The sequence below is a fragment of the Giraffa tippelskirchi genome, chromosome 6, assembly GCF_054371585.1.
Source record: "Giraffa tippelskirchi isolate mGirTip1 chromosome 6, T2T-mGirTip1v1.2.pri, whole genome shotgun sequence".
Classification (NCBI taxonomy): domain Eukaryota; kingdom Metazoa; phylum Chordata; class Mammalia; order Artiodactyla; family Giraffidae; genus Giraffa; species Giraffa tippelskirchi.
The window spans coordinates 14137752-14151982 of record NC_137280.1 but is presented as its reverse complement, the minus strand read 5'-3'; the positions used below and the strand labels follow the sequence as shown (position 1 = coordinate 14151982).

Sequence of the window (14231 nt, the reverse complement as noted above, 5' to 3'; positions counted from 1 at the left end):
TTGTCTAACCCTGAGCAAGTTACTTTACCTCTCTCTACCGCAGTTTCCTCATCTTTAAACTGGTTGTTGTATGAATTAAATAAGCTCAAATATATAAAGCACATAGAATGAGGTGGCAGGTGGGAGGGAGGTTCAAGAGGAAGGGGACATATGTATACCTATGGCAGATTCATGTTGATACATAGCAGAAACCAACATAATATTGCAAGGCAATTATCCTCCAATTAAAACTAAAAAATTAAAAAAATAAAGCACATAGAATACTGCCGGTACATAGTAAGAGTACAAAGAGTGACAGCTACTTGTTATTATTATTATCATCATTATGCAATCAAACCAACTAATACGAAGTACACATTGTTAATTTTGTCATATTGAGCCATTTAATGTACCTTATATTAACTCTGATGCTGACTTATGACTACTGTAATAAAACAGTGACACACAAATCCATAATTTAAAAACACAAGTTAGTATCTTAAAGTATTTAAAACTTTCTTTCTTCAGAATGAAATAATGCCACTTACAGCAACATGGATGGACCTAGAGATTATCATACTAAGGCGAAGTCAGAAAGACAAAAACAAATATCATATGATACCACTTATATGTGGAATTTAAGATATGACACAGGGAACGTATCTACGAAACAAACCCACAGAAGAGAGAACACACTTGTGGTTGCCAACAGGGAGAGAAGTAGAGGAGTTTAGGATTAGCAGATGCAAACTACTGTATATAGACTGGATAAACAACAAGGTCCTACTGTATGGCACAGGGAACTATAGTCAATATCCTGTGATAAACTATAATGGAAAAAAATATGAAAAAGAATGTATGCATAACTGAGTCACTTTGTGTAGAGCAGAAATTAGCACAACGTTGTAAATCAACTATGCTTCAATAAAATAAATTTTAAAAACTCCTTTTTCAAAATGCAATGGTACAGCAAGTCACAGTCTGGTAGAAAAGATTTCCAAGACATATATCCTTATATGTCTATATACCTATATATCATTTATATTCCAGACATAAATTCCTATAACGACCCACTTGAAAACGTGCAAAATATTTGAACACTCACATCACCAAAGAAGACGTTCAGATAAAAATAAACATATGAGAAAATGTTCAACATTCTCAGTCATTAGAAAAACGCAAATTAATAATCACAATGACAGGGACTTCCTCGGTGGTCCAGTGGCTAAGACTCTGCACTCTCAATGCAGGAGGCCTGGGTTCGATCTCTGCTCAGGGAACTACATCTCAAATTCCACAGCTAAAGATCCTGAGTGCCACAATGAAGACCGAAGACCCCTTGAGCTAAAACTAACATCCCACACAGCCAAAATAAACAAATAAACTTAAAAAAAAAAATCGCAATGACATTCCATGACAAATTCACCAGAATATCTAAAATTAAAAAGACTGATATAACCAAGCATTGACAAAAATGTAAAAAACTGGAATTCTAATATGTTGCTGGTAAGAATGCAAAATGCTTCAGTCATTTAGGGAAACAATATAGCAGTTGCTCACACAGTTCAACATACATTTCCCAAATGAGACAACACAAGGTGACCAACTGGCCTGGTTTGTCTAGAATTGCCTGTGTTTTAGCACTGAAAGCCTTTCATCCCAGAAAACTCAGCTGTGGGCAAACTGGGCCAACCAGCAACCTACATATTTACCCAAAAGATATAAAAACACATCTACACAAAGACATACTCAGATGCTCATAGAAGCTTTCTTTGTGAAAGCTAAAAACTGGGAACACAAATGTCCATATATTAATGAACGGGTAAATAAATTGTGGTACATCCATAAAATGGACTAATATTTACCAATTAATGGAATGATACACTGGATGAATCTCAAACTAATTAGGATGAGTGAAAGTAGCCAGACTCAAAAAGATTACATAGTGAACAATTCCACTTATGTGACATCCAACAAAGGGCAACATTCCATGACAGAAAGAAGATCAATGGTTCTGATTTGATCTCAGGGGATTGGATGGGAAAAGAGGGTCAGCTACATCTACTTCTGCTTCATTGATTACACTAAAGGCTTTGACTGTGTGGATCACAGCAAACTGTGGAAAATTCTTACAGAGATGGGAATACCAGACCACCTGACCTGCCTCTTGAGAAATTTTGCAAGTCAAGTAGCAACAGATAGAACCAGACATGGAAAAACAGACTAGTTCAAAATTGGGGAGTACATCAAGGCTGTAAATTGTCATCCTGCTTATTTAACTTATATGCAGAGTACATCATGTGAAATACAGGACTGGATGAAGCACAAGCTGGAATCAAGAGTCCCAGGAGAAATATCAATAACCTCAGATATGCAGATGACACCACTCTTATGACAGAAAGAGAAGAGGAACTAAAGAGCTTCTTGATGAAGGTGAAAGAAAAGAATGAAAAAGCTGGCTTAAAACAACATTAAAAAATGAAGATCATAGCATCTGGTCCCATCACTTCATGGCAAATAGATGGGGAAACAATGGAAACAATGACAGGCTTTATTTTCTTGGGCTCCAAAATCACTGCAGATGGTGACTGAAGCTATGAAATTACAAGATGCTTGCTCCTTGGAAGAAAAGCTATGACAAACCTAGACAGCATATTAAAAAGCAGAGACATTACTTTGCCAACAAAGTCCATCTAGTCAAAGGTATGATTCTTCCAGTAGTCATGTATGAATGTGAGAGTTGGACCTTAAAGAAGGCTGAGTGCTGAAGAATTGATGCTTTTGAGCTGTGGTGTTGGAGAAGAGTCTTGAGAGTCCCTTGGACTACAAGGAGATCCAACCAGTCCATCCTAAAGGAAATCAATCCTGAATATTCATTAGAAGAACTGATGCTGAAGCTGAAACTCCAATACTTTGGCCACCTGATGTGAAGAGCTGACTCTTTGGAAAAGACCCTGATGCTGGGAAAGACTGAGGGCAGGAGGAGAAGGGGACGACAGAGGACAAGATGGTTGGATGGCATCACTGACTCAGTGGACATGAGTCTGAGCAAACTCCGGGAGTTGGTGATGGACAGGGAAGCCTGGCGTGCTGCAGTCCATGGGACCACAAAGAGTAGGACACAACTGAGCAACTGAACAACAACGCAGAGGCAGGAGGGAAATTTGGGGGGTGACGTAAGCATTCACCACGATTGTGGTGGAGGTTACATGGCTCTATACATTGGTCAGAGCCCATCAAATTATACACTTAAAACTGAAGATTTTTTTCTTTTTAAAAAATATTTATTTTTGGCTTCATCAGGTGTTAGTTGCCCCATGGCATGTGGGGTCTTAGTTCCTTGACCAGGGATCGAACCTGTGTCCCCCGCATTGCAAGGCACATTCTTAACCACTGGATCACCAGGGAAGATCCCAAAGTGGAGAATTTTATTGTTTAAGTTCGACTTCAAAAAAGCTGTTTAAAAAAAAAAATCTAAAGAAGTAGGGGAAAGGATACTGTATTCAAATCAACATAAAACCAGTATGGCAATATTAATATCTGACAAGATAGATCTTTTTAAAAAATTCAGTGGCAGTGAAACAAGAAAAAATAAGTCAATACATGTAGCCCACACTAATCATTGTTTCTCAGTGTGGCATTTATAACTGCTAGCATGTGAACAACAGAAGCCAGAGCCAATTCTCACCAGAAAATGGAATGATGTTTGAGAAACAGTTCCTTTCATAGATGGGCATATGAGAAGAATTGTTGTACTGAGAAATAGAGGTTAATTCAATCAAAACAGATTCCATGAAGCATTTGAGGGCATGGAAAGAATATTAAAAAAAAAAAAATACAACAGCTTTGACTTTTGTTCTAGCAATTTTTCTCCTCTCCATGAGACAATGAGTCTTTTCATTTAGCTTTACCAAGAGGGTGGAGGAGAGAGAGAGGAGATTGTTCTGATCGTCTTGGTATAACTGCTTCTAAGCATCACTGTTCCAAGTCAATTGACAGATGCCTAGAATCTCACGGGAGCCAGCACTGCGTGCCACGGGCCTTGAGAGGAGAGGCCTGGCTCTGTCTCAACACGCCTTGTGACCTCAGTTAGGTGATTTAACTTTCCGGGCTTTAACTGGTCAGCTATAAAATGAGAGGCGTGACCTGGAAGCCACGTTTCCCAGCCTAAACCAGATCACAGGCGGGGACGATGCTGCTCTCCTGAGGAAGCCTGGGCCTGACACCCTCCCAGGCCATAAACCCCGCCCCTGGATGAGAAAGGGGCTAAAGCTCTAGTATTTTCCAAGTGCCTGCTATGGGCCGGGCAGTGAGCAGGGCACTTTGTGTATTATTATCTCATGTGGTCCCACAACCGTTCTGTGAGGTGGACAAGTTCCCAATTCCTTGGGTGGGACACCAAAGAGCCACAGATGGAAAGATGCTCCCCCAGGGCCTCAGAGCTAGTTAAGTGACAAAGCCCAGATTCCACCCCCGCCATCTCTCAGGCAGCCAGCCTACTTGCTAAAAAAAAAAGAGATTTTGAGTCCCCTCCTCTGTGCCGAAAGTTCTTAGACATCAGATACAATAGTTGTGTATCCCTCGCAAGCCGCTGCTCCGTTGGCACACCTCGGGTCCACACTAACTGCTACTGCAGCCACCGGGAATCTGTCTCACCGGACGGCCCCAAAGGCCTTCCTGCTGGTCCCCACCTCAGACCGGAATCCCCAGCTCCTTCAGGGCCGGCAAGTGGAGCCCAGCTTCTGCTGGGACGGACTCGAGGTCACGGTGCTCAGGACGCTCTCAGTATTAGACACTTAGATGTTGACCTGATGTTGACTGTGATTTTCGCCCCATGGTCTAGGTCTGCTTGCCAGCCCGGCCTTTCCAGGTTCAAGTCCTTTCATAGTACAATGACTCCATAGTCAACGTTAACAGGAGACTTGGCCTCAGCTCCCATGTCTTCCTCAAGTCACAACCACATCCATGGGTGGACGCACCCTGTCTTTCTTGCGCCTGCCGGCTCCCCGCTCCAGCCGGCTCCCCACTCCAGCCCTCCCAGCGGGGCCTGCCACTGCAGCAATGCTCTGGTCTCTCGATTTCTCACCCAGACTCCTCCAGAAGCTTTAGAACTGCTCTTACCTCCTGGGGTCCTGCCCCTTCCCCACTTGGTTTTCAACTGCAACCTCACAGCTTACCGTCCATGCTCAAGGCCCACTGGCCGCCCTCCAACCACGGCAGCCCCCCACACACCCCAGCCACTTGACCACTGCCAGAGGAACTCAGATTCCTGTCCTAGCTGGGCGCCTTCATTCACACTGGTCCCTCGGTCCAGTCTACCTTCTACACAGTCATCAAAACTGCCTGGGAGGACCAGGGGTGAGGGCTCCATGCTTTCCTCTGCCAGGGGCCTGGGTTCGGTCCCTGGTAGGGGAACTAAGATCCCACATGCTACGCGATGTAGCTAAAAAAAAAGAAACAAAATCGCATTCATTCCTCAAGTTTCAGCTCAGACGTCAGCCACTCTCCAGAACATTCTCTGATTTTCTCAGCAAGGACTGATATTCCTACACCCTCCTAGCAATGGGTTGGCTGTCCGCTCTGGCCCTGGGTTTCTTTTTCTTGCTTCCGTATCTGCCTCCCTGACTAGACTCTGAGCGATTCCATGAAACTACACCTTGTCATCTCTGTATCCCGGGTGCTGAATTTTGTAAATGAACTTTTAGAAAATAGGTAAATGCTGAATAAACACATTTATTGATCAGCAAAAGATCAATAAATGTTGAATCAAATTGGCTCTAGTTCTGCATCCAACATCTTGACAAGGCCAAGCATGTCTTCATCTATGTACGCTGTTTGCCAGAATGGGGGTGACCCCAAAGGCTCTGCCCTATGATGGGAGGAGCCTCTCCCCCAGACTTCTTGGCCATGTTGAACACATAATTGTTAAATGGTATCGATGAAATATCAAATATCTAGTTATAATAATTAAGTATCCATTTCATCATACATGCATATTCAAAATATTTTAGATTGCAAAATATGGATTAGTGTAGCAATAATGCTTTATTCATTAAAAATATTTCATAAGAAAAGTGTTTTTCATAAAACTGTTTTTTTCTCACTTCATAAAACAGTTTTCAAATGCTTGCCTTTCCAACATCAGTATTTCATCAACACTAAAGATGTTTTTTGAGTCTTCTGCCACCTTCACTTCTGTTTAAATTGTGTGAGATACAGTACTTTCTGAATCTATATATGATACTGTCACTGGAAATTTTATCTCAGGCCACCAGTCCCCATTTATGTAACATGAGGACAGTTAGGTTTTTTAATGTCCTGGAAACATAAATTCACCATCTCTGCAACTTATTCATTGCATTGCTCTTAAGGTATTGTATCCAGTGTTATCCAACACTTGTAATTGTGAAATTGTGTCCAGAAGAATAATGACTAAATTTGAATTGATTTTTCTTGTACTGTTTTGGTCAGTTGACTTCTATGTGTATCCAAAATTAGTACATTGATTGAGGACATTTCAAGCCAATGTTCCATCCCAAATATGTTCAACATATTTGACAGAGCTCCCCTACTTTAAGAGATTCTGCAAGGACTCAAATACAGAGCAAATTCCTCTTTTCCAAAGAATCATTTTCTGGGGGAAAATATCCTCACCTCATATTTTGGTATGCAGGGCATTCCTACCATATCTTTTCTCCCTTCCAGACAAGTAAGCACCACATTCTACCATGTGATGTCTCACATTCCTTCTCCCCTTTCCATCCATACCAGGGTCACAGCCCTAGACCTGCCCCTTATTCACAGTGGAGAGACTACAAAGGTCTTGGTAGACATTGCTAGTTGTCCTCCAATATTTCCCCTCCTCTTTAGTAACAGAATGCTCCCTTATTCAATGGACATGTGTGGGAATTAAGACCAAATGCTCAGTCTTCCCTTCTTCCCTATCAGGTGACTATACATGGGTCAGGGGGATAGAAGTCAATGCTGCGTGCACAACTTCAGAGAAGTGTCCTTAAAAGAGAGGAGCTGAGGGCCGATTGTGGAGTGCTAGAAATGTTCTGCTGATTACTCAACGCTTACTCATTAATGAAATTAATGATTGCTCAATTAATGAAAAATAATTCAGCTACGTCCCTGATTAGTGCACTTTCTTATATGTGTGCTTCCATAAAATGTTTTCTTAAAAAACAGGTAATGCTAAGTTAGAATAGCAGTTACCTTTGGGGGAGGTGATAATTAATTGGGGGTACAAAGGGGGCTTCTGGGGTGCCAGTCTGAGAGGTGGTCATATGAGAGTGTTCATTTTGCAAAAGATCCATTGAACTGTTTCCTTATGGTTTTTTTGCATCATTTTCTATGTGCTTTTGATTATAAGTTTACTTGACAATGAAGTGTGTGCAGTACCACTCCTGCCCGCCTTGCTCCCAGATCATTCCATGGACAAAGGGATGCAGGGAGAGATGTGAGCTGCAGCAGAGATTTTGGAGGAAGTTTAATGGGTGTTCTCTCTTGAATGGGCTACTGTGCACACGCTGGAAGGGGTGTTAATAAGGCCAGGACATGGAAGCAACCTAGATGTCCATCAGCAGACGAATGGATAAGGAAGCTGTGGTACATATACACAATGGAATATTACTCAGCCATTAAAAAAAATACATTTGAATCGGTTCTATTGAGATGGATGAAACTGGAGCCCATTATACAGAGTGAAGTAAGCCAGAAAGAAAAACACCAATACGGTATACTAATGCATATACATGGAATTTGAAAGATGGTAACGATAACCCTATATGAGAGACAGAATAAGAGACACAGAACAGTCTTATGGACTCTGAGGGAGAAGGTGAGGGTGGGACGTTCTGGGAGAATAGCATTGAAACATGTATATTATCATATGTGAAACAGAACACCATTCCATGTTCGATGCATGAGACAAATGCTCGGGACTGGGGCAATGGGATGACCCAGAGGGATGGGATGGAGAGGGAGGTGGGAGGGGGGTCCAGGAAGGGGAACACATGTAAACCCATGGCTGATTCATGTCAATGTATGGCAAAAACTACTACAATATTGTAAAGTAATTAGCCCCCAACTAAAATAAATAAATTTATTTAAAATTAAAAATTAAAAAAAAAAAAAGAATAAGGCTGTACTGGTGGTCCTGACCTGGAACTCCTTCTTAAGCCCTGGGATGTGCAAAATAATGTCCCTCCAAAGATGTCCGTGTCCTAATCCCCAGAATTCGTGGATATGTTACATTACACAGCAAAGGGGAATTACGGTTGCTAATTAGCTGACTTTAAAAATGGGGAGCTACTGTATATCAACTATATCTCAATTAAAAAAATAGAAGAAAAAAAAAAACAGGGAGAGTATTGTGAACTATCCAGGTGAGCCCAATGCAGTCGTCAAGGTCCTCAAAAACCTAAGAGGGAAGCAGCATGATTAGTACTCAGCCTGACATTGCTGGCTTTGCAGATGACAAGAGGCAGTAAGCCAAGCAATGAGGAGGGATTCTAGAAGCTGGAAAAAGCAAGGAAATGGATCCTTCCTTAAAGCCTCCAGAAGGAATGATAACACCCAGTAAGAACTATTTCAGACTTGTGACTTCCAGAAACAGAAGATAAGAGACTTTTTAAAATTGAAATATAGTTAGTTTACCATGTGTTAGTTTCAAGTGCATAGCAACGTGATTCAGTTATACATACATGTATATTTACACACACACACACATATATGTATATATATTCTCTTTCAGATTTTTCCATTATATGTTGTTATGAAATATTGAGTATTGATCCTGGTGCTATACAGTAGATCCTTGGTGTTTACCTAGTTTATATTTAGTAGTGTGTGTGTGTTATTCCTAATTTACCTCCCCCCACTCACCCACTATCCACTTTGGTAACCATAAGTTTATTTCCTGTCTCTGAATCTATTTCTGTTTTGTATCATTCATACCATGTCTTGAGATTCCACATATTAAGTGATATCACATGATATTTGTCTGACTTACTTCACTTGGTATGATAATGTCTAGGTCCATCCATGATGCTGAAATTGGCATTATTTCATTCTTTTGTATAGCTGAGTAATTCAGCTAGATATACCACATTTTCTTTACCCATTCACCTGTCAGTGGACATATAGGTTGCATAAACTTGTTTTATGTCAGTGAGTCTGTGGTAAGTTACTACAGCATCAATGGAAAACTAATACAGACATTGTCTAGGGATCTCAGAAAGGTGGTGATATTCTCAGAGGAGATCTTGGGGGGTGGGAGCATTCTTTATGTTTCACTAAATGGAGAAGAAGAGGAATTAGAAAAGGAGACCATGCTGAGGGGCCAGTGTTAAGGTTTGTCTTGGAAAGGGAGAAACTGCAAGTAGCAACTTGAGAACTGCGTTTGCAGAAACCCAGGGCTCACAGAAGAAGTGACCCTTAGTCTTGACCCCTGTGGTCTCATCTTTTAGACAAGTGAAAACAAACTCACCTAACTGGGAAGGTGCAGGGATAAGCCCTAAACAGAAATGAGATAAAATCCTTTGATTGACATCATTTTCTCTAATAGTAACTGTTTATTAGAATAATGCCCCCAAAGATGTCTATGACCTAATCATCCCAGAATCTGTGAATATGTTTTTGCCTTTTGTGGCAAAAGGGATTTTGTAGATGTGATTAAACTAAGGATATCGAGATGGAGAAAGTAGCCTGGATTATCCAAGTCGGCCCAAAGTAAGCACAAGGGTCTTTATAAGAGAGAGAAGTGCGGAGGGAAAGGGGGGGTAGAAAAGGGGGAAGGAAGGGGGAACTGGAAGCTGCTATGCTTCGAAGATGGAACAAAAGTCTAGGAGCCAAGAAACACAGGCAGCTTTCAGAAGCCAGAAAAGGCAAGAGAACAGATTTCCCCCAGAGCCTCCAGAAGGAACACAGCCTTGCCGACACCTTGATGTTAGCCCAGTGAGACCCATTTCAGACTTCTGACCTGCAGAACTGAAGGACAATAAATCTGTGTTGCTTTAAGCACTAAGTTTGTAGTAATATGTTACAGCAGCAATAAGAAACTAGTACAGTAACCTAAAATAGCAGTGGGGTATTCCAGTGGGGAGTGAGCCACAGCCCCCAGTGGTAAAGTTTTCTTTGACAAGACTCTTAAACGAACTTTTGAAAAATGTTAGCTAGTTCACCTGCTCAACCACTGCTTTAATATGCAGATAGTTTGGTATAAATCTTATTTTCAACCAGTTCACTCTGAGCATTATTATATACTACACACTGGCAGATTAATTCACAGTTAATTAACTCATTTAACCCTTATAACAACACTATGACACAGATGGCATCATCCCATTTGATGGATGACATAACTGAGGCTCAGATAACAATAATTACAGGTAATTAATAATGAGCACTGACTCTGAGCTAGGTATTACACTAAGCATTTTTATGTGTGTTAACTAATTTAATTCTCCCAACAGTCCTATTCCCATTTACAGATGAGGAAACTGAGGCAGGGAGTCTAAGTGACTTTTCAAAATCCTTGCAAGTAATGAGTAGCGGGTCTGAGACCAGAACCTCGGTCCCTCAGGTGCCAAGATCAAGGTCGTACCCCACAACCCCTCATCACTGTCTGCATCATTACCGCCAACAACCAAGGCCTCTGGGATGGAGCACAGACCTGCCCTTCTCTCTCTCTGAATCACCTTCAGGGTCCTGTCGGGTAAGGCAGCGGTGGCTGTCTGCCGAGCCACATGGCAGGTTCAAAGATGACCTCACGGCTGGAGCTCCAAGTGGCAACTGGTCCTTTGGAAGGGCCTCCCTGGCCCTGTTTACTAGCAACAGCAAGGATAGCTTCCACTCTCTCATTGGCACTTCCACCCTTTCTTTCTGACCGTCCTGACTTATGTTACAAACAGAGGAGCCCTCCCGAGCTTCCCTAAAAACAGGGAGTCCCAGGAAAGGACTCTCTCAAACGCACATGCTAAAAACCAGAGGCCGCTAGTCCCATCCCAGTGAAAGCATGAGACTCCGGTGCACTCGGCTGCTCTCAAACAGCAACTCAGCCCTGAGCCCCAGCGTGTCCCCCTCGCCGCCCACCCAGCCTCACACCCAGTGCCCCTGCAGGCCAGCGTTGACCCTGGTGCTCCCTCACCACCTGTCTCTACCCCGCCTTCATCCCCGCCCCTCCTCACCCCTTGCCTTCTCATAGGCCCCCCACCGGTTGCTGATTCTAGGAAAAAGGGGGGATTTCTTTCCAGAACCTTCAATGATCCTCTTCTTCCTTCTCTATCTTTCAAAAAGCCATCTTCGGGGCTTCCCTGGTGGCTCAGTGGTAACGAATCTGCCTGCCGATGTAGGTGGCGCGGGTTCAATCCCTGATCTGGAAAGATCCCACATGCCGTGGAGCAATGAAGCCCATGGGCCACAACTACTGAGCCTGGGCCCTAGAGCCTGGGAGCTGCAGCTACTGAAGCCTGAATGCCTAGAGCCCGCGCTCCGCAACAAGAGAAGCCAACAATGAGAAGCTCATGCACCACAGCTAGCGAGTAGCCCCTGCTCTCCCCAGCTAGAAAAAAGCCCTTGCAGCAACAAAGACCCAGCACAGCCAAAAATATATAAATAAATAAAAAAAAAGAAGCAATCTTCGATTCCCTCTTCTTTAAGTCTTCAGCCTCATTTCAACTACCTTTTGGTGAACGGAGATACGTGGTGACGATGGAGCTCAGAGCATGGCAACCATCTGAGGGTACCTCTGAGGTGGACTCTGCACCTCCGGTCAGCGAGCTCCAGCCTCAGTGCCTCCAGGGGCACTGGACTCCAGAGTCAGGGACCCTAGCTTCGTAGAGCAGAGTGGCCTGCCTGAATTCTACTGGCAGCAAAAAAAAGTTGGGGCAGATGGGGAAACAGAGGTGAAGAGCCACAGATATCTATCTGCAGTCTCAACAGGGAATTCCAACAGATCAAGCTTCCGGGTTTGAAAGGAAACTTTCCAGACCATAAACCCATCTTGGAACAGCAATATGATTTTCTGAGGCTGTCCTGTTGGAAGCAGGCAGGGAGAACTGTGCAGGGGCACTCCTGAGTGCAAAATTCCAGTTAAATACATGCGGATCACCTGCCAGCCTCAGGTATCCACTCAGAGCCTACCTTCCAGAGTTGGAGAGGAGGTGACTGTGTTCCTAGAAAGAAATGCCTTGCTCTTCTGGAGAGTCAGGTCATGGAACTAGTCTTAAGAAGCCTGGAACGGTTGTAAGTACTTGAATTTAATCCTCACCGCCATGTAGGGATGATCATCCCATTAGACAGATGAAGAAAGTGAGGCATAGAGTAGTTGGGTAACTCCAAGGTTACCAACCTGTAAGCTCCGCTCACAGCCAGGGTCTGAACCTCAGCAGGCCAACCCAGAGTCTCTGGTCTTGACCATGTCCCCCCATCTCCACCCCCCTGCAGCCTCTTGCGGGTCTCTTGGCTGCCCCGCTGCTGCAAGCCAATTAAATGCACTTGGTGCAGACACGGCCCAGCTCCCTGATTTATGACGATCTGGAACTCGGTCAGTTGGGTTTGCTCAGGGCCCGGAGTGTGTTCCCGAGGAGCTATCTTCCTGGGAGTCCAGTCCCGGAGACCTTAACGGGAGGGGTGGAGGGTTTCCCTCATTTTTTCTCTCCTGTCTCCATACTATCCTGGGGGTTTCTAGCAACGACGAAAAAATGCCCTCATCTTTCTTTCCTTTCCCCATCACGTAAGGAAGCTGGAGCTTTAGCTCCATAGAAAACCAAGAACAAAATACTGACACGGGCGTGAAAAGACCAAGCCAGCCAAGGCGGGGAGTCGGAATCGATCCGCTCGCCAGCCGAACGGGAATCACCGCGGAATCGCGCTCCGCAAGTCTGCCTTTCCCGGGGGTCGGCGGAGCCCGGGTCCGGGCTTCCCCGCGGCGGGACACAGCGCCCCCACGGGACCCCGCGGGGTGGCTGCCGCGCGGTGCGCCCGGCGGCGCGGGGAGCGCGCGCGGAGCTCGCCCGGCCCCAGCGGCCCGACTGCCCCCGGCCGGGGGTCCCGCAGCGCCGCCATCCCTCTCGGGCTCTGTCTGCCCCGAGGAGTCGGGAGCCACGGGCCTGGGGCGAGAGGTGGTGGTCTGGGGGCGCCCGGCGGCGGGGGCCGTGAGGAGCGGTGGAGGCCGGGGAGCCAGCCCGGGGGCGGCGCCCGCGTGCGTGGGTGCCCAAGCCCTGCCTATCTGTCAGTCTGTCGGTCGGTAGGGGTCGGTCGGTCCGTCACCGCCTCGGGGCCGCGGGGCCAGGCAGGGGCCCCGGGGAGAGCGCGCCCCGCTCACCTGCAGCCGCCGCCGCCGCCGCCGCCGGCGCCTGGGAAGCGAGACAGGGGCGCAGCCGCCCGCGTCTTCCTCGCCGGCCTCGGCGCCACTCCGAGAGCCACGGCTCTCCTCCGGGAGACCGCTCGTGGGAGCCGGGGAAGAAGCCCGAGGCGCTGCCGCTGTCTCCTCCTTGGTCGCTTCCTCCAAGTCCCATCCCAGAGCGCTCCCCTCGCTCGCTGGCTGCCGGGGCGGCTCGGGGCCAGCGCGGGCGGGCGGGCGGGGGAGGCGGCGCCGCGGAGGGTGGGGAGCGGGCCGGCGGGAGGAGGGGTGTCCTCTTTGGGGACGGGGCGGGCGCCGAGAGGGAGCGGCGCGAGGACCGCCCCACCCCGAAGGCAGCCCCGGAACCGGGGGCCCTGGCCGCGCGTCCTGCCGGCTGCCACCTCGCTCTGCGCGAGCCCAGGCTGGGATCTGCTTCCCGGGGTCGGGGGCCGCAGGCTCGAGAACAGCCAGGAGCTTTGGGGGCTTGGCGGGGGGCGTGGGGGTTGCTGGGGTGCGATGGAGAGCATCTTCTGGAGGAAGGCAGGCATGATAGAGTCCCGGTCCTGAACCGAGGGGCATGATTGGTCGTTTGTCGATGATGATGAAGAAGAAAGCGGCAAGAATTGGGGTAATTGGTGACAAGTGCCAGGAGCTGTCTTGGCAGTGGCCAGAGCACCGCTGCCAGTTCATATTAACAGAGCGTCCACTGGCCAGAGACCAGGCCCCCGAGTGGGGAGGAGAGTAAGGATGCCAGGAGGGAAGGGAAATAGGGTTCCTACCCTGAAGGAGCAGAGAAGGTCTGGTCCAGGCCAGACTTTTGAAATTATGGGCAAAGGTGTTTGCAGTTTGGTAAAGTGAGGGCAACATGACCTTAGAGGTCTCCAGGGGGATTTTGGAGGGATGC

The 14231-nt window shown here is 46.2% G+C and overlaps 1 protein-coding gene across 4 annotated transcripts in view; it reads right to left on the bottom strand.

Annotated features, from left to right (window-relative positions):
• MATN2 (matrilin 2) overlaps window positions 1-13543 on the bottom strand; it is a 165617-nt gene extending 152074 nt beyond the window's left edge. For all 4 annotated transcript variants that reach the window (XM_081505204.1, XM_081505206.1, XM_081505205.1 and 1 more), the window contains exon 1: window positions 13310-13543. The gene's annotated coding sequence lies outside the window, so the exon portion shown is untranslated. The remainder of the gene's footprint in view (window positions 1-13309) is intronic.
• Between the last annotated feature and the right edge of the window lie 688 nt (window positions 13544-14231).